Raw genomic sequence first — 9,579 nt, forward strand, 5'->3', positions numbered from 1 at the left:
TACTTGGACATGAACATTTGAGGAATTTAAAGAAGTGATTATTTAAATGTGTATGTGCAAGTTTGAGTACTGAGCATGTATTTATTGATTTTCGACACAATCCAAAGAAGAGTTATACCAGTAACACTTCTTAGGATTGCACTGTTAAGAGTATTTATATACTGCCTCTCTAGAGAGTGAGATCTGCTTGAGGCAGCTTATAACAATACTGTAAAACCATAAGAAATTTAAATTAATAGTATTAAAAACATGAGCCACAGGCATGAAAACAGCATTAAACAACCATTGAGCTGCCTAATAAATAGCCATGAAAGATTCTTCAGGCTAGACACAAAAACTAAAGAGACCTAAAAAGTTAAAACTCTTTAGTAAAAACTTGGTTTAAAAAGAAAGGTTTTGGCCTGGCCTGTAAAAGACGGTGATTATTTAGAATTTACAGCATTCTTTATGACAACTTATATGATTTTTATTTATATGCATTCGAACTATGCAATATCTTACACAAGTCTAATTTTCTGTAAACATATTTTATTTGCATCCTGATTATCCAAATCTGAACTAGACATACAGTCTAATAATTGAAATAATCGATACACTGCAGTAACCAGTGTTCACAACGAGAACTATACAGAAACTTCTTCGTATAATTAACTTACAGAATTCATATGGTGATGGCCTCTAGCTTAGATTAAAAAAAAAAAACTAAGCAAACTCATGGAAGACGAGTTTGTCAAAAACTATTAGTAGCAACAATTAAGTAGAACCTCTCTGGACAGGAGAAGGCTGTTACCTACACAACTTGCTTGTGGATTTTCTCTCACCTGGGCCGAATCCACACTCAGCTATTTTCCGTTTTTTTAACTGAAAAAATCCATATGTTTCCAACCCGCAAATTTCACCTGTCTGTTCACATTCATGTTGAAACTGCGTATTCCTTGCACGATCTACTGTTCGCATATCCGTTGGCAAAGCCGTCTTAGTGGGCGGGGATCAATCTTCCCACCCATTTTTTTTTATTTTTTTAAACAGATTTCTGTTATTTTGAAATCACCATATACTGAAACATCAGCAAAGTGATATAGCACGTGCTACTTTTCGTAGTGATTGGTTCACATTTCTGGCGGGGGTACTTAAAAATCCTGTAAAAAGGAAGCGCGCAGGAAAGATCTCTTTGTGGGTGGTAGTGGCTGGTAGGATTCATTGAAGCCACAACAGTGCAATGGCTCCTCAATGCATCTATCTAACTTTCAAGATTGCATCCGAAAACCGAATTGGGATCTATGCAAAAAGATATCCCATTTAAAATTTCAGTAATTATGAAAATATTTAGGAAGTGGCGGTGGTCGCGGAAAAAAGGGAATCTTTAGTGCCTGTGTGTTCTGTTATATTCTGAATTGCGCAAGAATATTTAGCAGAATTTCGATATTACATTAATCAGATTTAAAAAAAAATAAAGGAAAAAATGTGTGGTGGTCCACATCGCGCCACTGAGGATTGAATTCTCCAGACCGCTTTCTCCAGCAATGAGATTTTATTCTGGCAACATCAAAATAATGTTTTCAATAGAACAAAGTAAGCTATGAAAGCCCAGCGTTCATGGAGTACGGAGCATTTGCGGGGACAATAAGCCAATCGACACGTTAGGAACGGGTTTCCTATTCAGGGCAGAGAAACGGAAGTGGGGGTGGTTTCAAGAAAAGGCGCTTGAAAACCGCTTCTAGGCATTCACGTCCATCGTGCAACTCCCGCAATAGACCAGTAACTGGCGATGAAAACCAAACCGAAAGAGAAGCGAGAGAACTGTGGAATGGAAAACAGGTAGTGTGAACAGCACTGAGATTTGCGCAAAAAAAGTTGTAAAACTGCGGGAAAATTTATGTAGTGTGGATTCGGCCCTGGCTGGTCTCTATGGGGAAAATATTAGATGAATTTGCTGAATTAGATGAACCTTTGAACTGACCCAGCGGGGCTCTTCTTACGTTCTTTTACCACCCAGCTTCCTTCCTATCTTGGGCATCTTCATAAGATCAAATAAACTGGTAAGTTATCAGAACTTTTTTTTTTCTTTTTAAGGTGCCAGAAGCACTTCAGAGAAAAGCAGTGGATTTTTCCTCTTTATGTAAATGACATCTAAGGCATCCAGTCTCCAAAGACCTTTTTTGATCAATTACCATTTCCATCAAGATCCATCATGCATTCAGAGGTAAGAGAGCCTGTTTTCCTATTTCAAATCTCATCAATATATAATTCTCCTAAAGTGGCTGCTGGTTTCAATATAATTGTGCCTTTTGACATCCGAACATCAGGAGAGAAATAGCCTGTGTTCTTATCTGCATTGCATAACTTCTTAAATAATTTACAAGATTTCTGTTCAGCACCCTTTCCAAGTACTTTACAGGAATAGTGTCTCTGAAACTTCACAGTATTTCAAATTTAACTTCGAATCATATAAGAGTGGAAGACAGGATCTTAGGTCATGTACCCAAAATGTTGTACAATCGGGGTATTAAAAGGATGGCTATCTTTCCACCTGTTCAGTAAGTTAAAAAGGAGACTGCAATCCACATTAGTGATTATGAGCATAGTATTAGACAGTGCTAGTGATTCAAATAAAATTAATGAAGAGTACAAAGCTATTATGTTGTGTTTGTGCCGTAATAGTATTTAGACTGATTTTCTGTCCAAAGAAGGCTTTAAAAAAACTGGACAACAAACTCAATAGTTCCCCCAAACATAATAAAGGTTTGAGAAGATGCTTCTTCTACCCTGTGGTTTGTGAAAGGATACACTTAACTCATTGCTGTTTTGGAGAGTCACGCCAGCCTTTTCTCAGTGAAACAGCATTAGTGAAGATCAGGGCTTTTTTTTCTGAGAAAAGAGGTGGTGGAACTCAGGGCCAAGCTACAAGTGACAAATGACACTTGAACAGCAAGTGGATTTTGTGGCGCGCGCGTGAACAGGGAGAAATACACTTGCCATTCGAGTGTCATTCGTCACTTGTAGCTTCGCTCTCAGTGGTGGAACTCGGGACTGCACAATGATGTCACTTTGAGTCAGCTGGAACAAGGGGGGAGTTTTATAAAGTTTAAATCACCCTCAGTGAAAATGGTCACATGGCTGGTGGCCCCACCCCCTGATCTCCAGATAGAGGGAAGTTCAGATTGCCCTCTGTGCTGCTCCAGAGGCACGGAGGGCAATCTAAACTCCCCTCTGTCTGGAGATCAGGGGGCAGGGCCACCGGCCATGTGACCATTTTCAAGAGGTGCCGGAACTCCGTTCCACCACGTTCCCACTGAAAAAAAAAGCCCTGGTGAAGATTATAAAACACACTGGCCAGGACTACTTTTGGTCCAATTCTCATAGCAGGTGGTTGATCACATGTTCTGAAGCTCTGGGTGACTAGCCACAACTTTCTTAATTGCTCTTTGATTAACAGTCAACATTAAGCAGAGTTGTACCCTTTTTAGTCCCTTGAAGTTACTCTGAGACTTTTTACACATGGCTATTTGTTCCTTGTGTGACCCTATACAGTGTTGGATGTTTTTCTGATATACACACAGCATTTGATACCTTCAGTGGTCATGCCCACACTATTATGAGGTTTGCCCAAATTAAATGGATGCTGGTTTCTCGTGACTTTTTTTCTGATTGTAAGAACATGCCGCATTTGACTCCCGTGCAGATGTTTACATTCAGCTTTCTCCACCCGACCTAGACTCATCCCCTGTGCAGTGACTGGTCTATTTGACTCCTCTCCCCGTCCCCCAGCTCCTTGCAGGTGCTCAGTCTGTCCATCCAGCACCGCAGTTCTCTCACCTTGTTTTAACCATCCTGAGGAGTGTCTCTCCAATCAGCACCTACATTCTACATATATGCATATAATCTAAAGGTTTCTGGATGACTTGAAACCCAAAGCATCTCTGCTACACAGTGTAATTATAAATCACTTTGCTTATAATCACAGCAATTAGGATCACCCAGAGCACAAGATGCAAAACGGATTACCAAGGCTCAGCACTTGTTCCTTGATTGATTGGATTTATAATCCACTCTCCCCATGAATAGGCGCAGAGTAGATAACATCAGTATTAAAATTTACAATAAAATTTGCATTAAAACCATAAATAAACATACAATTCAGCAATAAAACAACTCTAGATGGCAGCCCATATCTCCCAGCCCAAAACAAACATTCTATGGGGTGGGAGATGAAAGAATGGCAGTGGTCCAGCTGGTGGAAAAAATCAGGGTGGGGATTGCACTTCCCCTCCCCAACAGGATACCAGCAGGGAAGCTCACCTGTAGAGCAGTCTCAACCATATGCCTGGCAGAACATCTCTGTCTTACAGGCCTGGTGAAAAGATGATAAATCTTGTTGGGCCTGAGTTTCAGCAGACAGAGAGTTCCACCAGGCTGGTGCCAGGACCAAGAAGGCTCTGGCTCTGGTTGAAGCCAGGTTGGCCTCCCTGGTGCCAGGGACCACCAGCAGTTTTTTTATCAGCTGATCAGAGCACCCTCTGGGGCATATATGATGAGAGGTGGCCCCACAGATATGCTGGTCCCAATCTGCTAAGAGCTTTGTAGGTTAAGACCAAAACCTTGAATCACATCTGGAACTCCATGGCGAGTCAGTGCAGCTGCCGTAAAACAGGAGTTATATGCACCCTATATGGAGTATCCATAACGACATGCTGAGCTGTATTTTGGACCCGCTATAATTTCTGGACCAGACCCAAAGGAAGCCCTGTATAGAGTGAGTTACAGTAGTCCAATCTGGAGGTGAGGAAATCCCACAAGATTTCACATATACTAGCTTTAGTGGTCAGAAACAGATTGCCTTAATCTCTCAAAATAAGATGGTTCAGCCAGAGCCTGTATATGCTACAGCTGTGGTAAGTGAGAGAGGAGGAGAGGTCCCCCTCGGACTTCCTGTTACTCAGTTGTGGGAGGGGGGGCACCCTGCCTCTGGCAGGTTCAGGGACCAGGTGTGTGTGTGGCTCTCCCATGGAGCAGCCTCCCTGGCCTCTCCAGCCTGCCACAGCTTCTGCTGCTCCAGGGATGGAGATAGAAGTACTGAGTCACTGCTTAACAGCTGCAGACAAATTGACATTGATCCTAGACAAGACAGAAGTGATGCTGGTTGGAAAAGCAGAGATCTTGAAATACATTGTGCTTCCGATCTTTGATGGGGTTCAACAGACACTGGCTAACTCAGTTAAGAGCCTTGGGGTTATACTAGATTTAACACTGCTGTTAGAGAGCAAGTAAATGCAGCTGCAAAGAAGGCCTTCTCACAACTCAGACTAGCTTGGAAGATGACCTCCTACTTTGACACTCCTGATCTGGACACCTGGATTCATGTCACAGTAACATTAAGACTAGACTACTGTAAAGCACTCTACATAGGCCTCTCCCCAAAGCTGACTCCGATACTCCAGCTGGCGCCGAACGCTGCTGCTTGTTTACTCTCAGGAGCTAGACAAAGCATGTGTATCACTCCCATTTTGCAGTCCCTCCATTGGTTTCTCATCAAGTACTGGGCAGTTGCTCATATCTGTGCAAATGCCCATTATGTTCTGCCATGGCAGCTTTGTTCATCTGGACACAGCCTTCTGCAGATACCGCCCTACAGCTGGGTAAAATCATCAACTGCCCACTCACATGCAGTGGCCCTCACCTTATGAAATGGTTTGCCTGGGGAGGTCAAGAAAGCGCCCATTCTCCTGGCTTTCCGAAAACCATGCAAGACTGAATTATTCAAGAGGACTCAGATTATATGACTGTGTCATAAGAAGTAGCTCAGAGACATACATTGGTAGGGATGGAGACTATAATCTACTCTTTTGAATACTGTCTACTGATGTAGACATGTGCCTACCAGGACATTTCTACATTGCTAAGCATGCCATGTAAATTGATTATGCTTGGTTTAGAAAGATTTAATTTCTGTGCTTTGGCTTTATGCTTATTTTCATTTTTTTTGCTGCCATACCCTATTGTACCTGTTTCCCTGGTTGTCCTTACTGTTGTTCATTATTATAGTTTGCTCAATGAATGTCATATCTGTTGATTATATTGTATTTTCACTTGTATTGAGTAATCTGCCTTCAATCTCAGTGAGAAAGGCAGAATAACAACAACAACAACAAATAAAACAAACATTGGTGAGATATGCTACATAACCTAATAACGAACGGCAGTCAGCAGTCCTCTGCATTTTCATTAACTCAGGTTTCACTAACTAAATTCATTAAGGTCAAACCATTGGAAGAAATCAGAGCATGGACTGTCATGGCTGAGATAAAATGGATAGCGTTTGGGGTTCTGAATCTCCCCTAAGTCTGAGACAATCACTCTGATAGGTACCTTCCTTATTACTTTGTGTTAGTGTGACTACAATTATACTTCCAAAGGGTTTTTCCATTTTGTGCTCTTATTTTCTTGTATGTAACTGGAAAATACTATCCTGAGGCTGGCTATTTTTTGTGCTTGTTTTCTCATATACCAGCAAAGCCTTAGAAACAGTTAAGATATATAGGAGCACCATGAGTGACTCCCATATCTGGAAACAAATTACTGGAAGGAGTATTGCAATTTAAGCATCGGAGTTGGAACTAGCTCAGTAACCTGTTAAATATTATGACAAAAGGATCACATGCACTTTTTCTCTTACATCAGAATAGAGGCGGGTACGAATCCAATTATGACCCAAAAAAATGCACGAACCAGGCCAGTTCGTGGTTCGCAAACCACGGAACATGGAAGCGCCTTTCTACAAACTTCCACAAACTGGTTACTGGTTTGGGTTCGTTTGGGTCATATTGGGAAAGGGACAGTTTAAATGGCCATTTCCCCGAGGAAATGGCCATTTAAACTTTTCCTGTAGCTTGCAAGCAGCAGGTTCCTTTAAACTATCAGCTTGCAGTCAGCAGGGGGGGGGGGAATCAGCTTGCAAGCGGCAGGGCCCTTTAAATGGCCCACAAACCCCAGCCCCAGGCTGGGGGGTGGGGTTTGGGCAGTTTAAAGGGCCCTGCCACTGGCAGGACCCTTTAAACTATCAGCTGGCAGATGGCAAGGGGGGGATACCCCTGCTGCCTGCCAGCTGATAGTTAAAAGGGACCTGCTGCTTGCAAGGCAGGAAAGGGCCCTTTAAACTGTTAAATGCCCCTTTCCCTGCTGCTGCTAAGTGGCCGGAAATGGGTATTTAAACCCCATGAACCACAAACTGGTTCGTAACTGGCCCCAGTTCTGTGCCAGTTCGTGGTTTTTGATTCGTCAAAATCCACAAACCATGAACCTCATGGTTCGGGGTTTTTTTGGTTCGTGCCCATGTCTACTTCCGAATCCTTGAACTTTAGCTATGTAATTTTAAATGTTCTATGTCATGATTTAAATGTTTCTTTTTCTAAATCTGAAACTAAAAATTTAATGCTTGTCATAGAACCCTGGGTGCCATTCTCTGCTTTCAAGCCACATGGGAGGGAGGATCATTTACTACTTTCCCCTTCAAATACCTCCCTCCCCAATGCTACCCCCTGTTTCTCACAGCAAACATGTTTGGCAAACCAGCTGGTGTATGTATGAAACATTTGGGAACAGGTTACAGGGGATAAGCAGTGGACAGAGAAGTTCTTGAGCACCATCTTTCTCCCCAGTAGGTTTACCTGGGGAGCCATCTGCCCACTGTCCCTGCTGCCTCTTGGTAGGGATACGGAAGAAAAATAGGGGGAAAGAATTGTCATGTTAATGGCACAATGTCACTTCTGGTACAAACCTAGAAATGATGTCATGGTGTTGTGCTATTCTCTAGGATCCTCCTAAAACTCTATGGTAAAATCATAAAAGTTTCGGGGGATCCTAGAGCATTACACTGACATGGTGCAGTATCATTCCCTCATCCCTGGCCCCACCCACTGGTTGCCAGCCAATGACTGGCAATCCTATTCCCCAGTACTGTTTCTCTGCTGCAAATTGCCTCCCTGCTACATGGCAACAAAAAAGTAGCAACTGGAATGCCTAGGCATGTGCTAACAACCAAATTTTAGTTCTGGCTTATAGATTTTAAAATAAGAGTCGTTATCCCAGATTGGATCAATGATTTATCAGTTCCAGCATCCTCTTTCACACAGTGGCCAAATGGATGCCCTTAGGTGATGTAGGAGCATGGCATAGAGGCCAAGATCTTCCTCTGTTCTTACCCCAAGCAGTGATAATGAAGGATTTACTGCCTCTAAATATGGATATAATAAAGGATTTAATGCCTCTACATATGGAAACTCAACTTAGTTGTCATGGCTAACAGGCCTTGATGGACCAGTCCTCCATCAACATGTTTAATCACCCAAAGGCATCTATGAGTTCGCTCACAGTGCTTTTATCACGTTACTTTGCTGATTCTTTTAATAGAGTTTTTGTTTGAACTGCCAGGATTGTTCTTTTTAAAATTTGTTTGCCTTGACTTGGTTTATTTTTACATTGCCTTGAGCATTTCTTAGAAAACCTATTTCAAATTATAAATAAATAAATTGACTCCACAAAGTATGAGTTCCAAAGGGAGATCTGTAGCTATTTTTCTGTCACATAGAGGGAGGGAATGGACAAAAAAATGTGTTGGGGGGGTGAATAGGAATTAGAATTCATGCAGGGGGACAAGCTAAGGGATATGTTGGGCATAGAGACAATTTTGGATTTCCTGAGGGAAAGAAATCAAGACATTGGGAAGACAGCTGGGAAGTAATTTGGTAGTTCCATATTTTATGTCTTTCTTCATGTCTTCCTAGCTCTGGCCTCAAATCTTTAAAATGTAAGCAAACAGTGATCCAGAGCAGTGTATAGTGTTAATAAAACTGACTTCTGGGTTTTTTTTTTAGTAATAACATACATTGCTGTGAATTTGTAGTGAAGTCTTCATATAGGATGTTCACCAGAAACAAACTGTAATCTGAAGTGAAAGAAAGTGGCCAGCAAGCACAATCATGTAAACAAGCTCCAAGTGAAAATATGTAACTCTCTTCCATTTTCAATAGATTGCTACATCTCAATTGTACCTTGTATATTTATTTGTTTGTTTATTTATACTTCACCTTTCTCACTAAGACTCGAGGAGCAAGTAAATACGGTGCAAGTAAATACATTATGAAAACAAGCAAAAATTTGATAAGGAGCTGAAGTAATGCTGAAACAAAGTATAAGCAATTAAAACACGACGTGTTCAATGATTCTTCTGAAATTACCTAGTAGGAACCTACTTACAGCAACAGACAGACAGTATACAGTAATGTAGTTTACATTAGGAGATGCAACTCCCGCCGCCCCAATTTCTACTACTACTAGGTATCTTACAGTTTGCTGTCCTTTGAACTGCTAGGCCACATATTTTGACTTCTGACCTACTAGATTACACCCATCAACCTACAGAAACTGTAGGGGATATTTTCAGGGCCATTTTTTTTATTCCCAATCTGTCGTTGCCTGTCTAGCAGTCACTTGAGAATGGGTAACACAGGCATGGCCTGGCAACCAGCAGGAGATTGGGGAGCAGAGACATGGGGGAGCAGCTGTCAGTGACAGTGTGATGTC

The sequence above is a fragment of the Eublepharis macularius genome, chromosome 5 (assembly GCF_028583425.1).
Source record: "Eublepharis macularius isolate TG4126 chromosome 5, MPM_Emac_v1.0, whole genome shotgun sequence".
In the NCBI taxonomy this organism is placed as follows: Eukaryota; Metazoa; Chordata; class Lepidosauria; order Squamata; family Eublepharidae; genus Eublepharis; species Eublepharis macularius.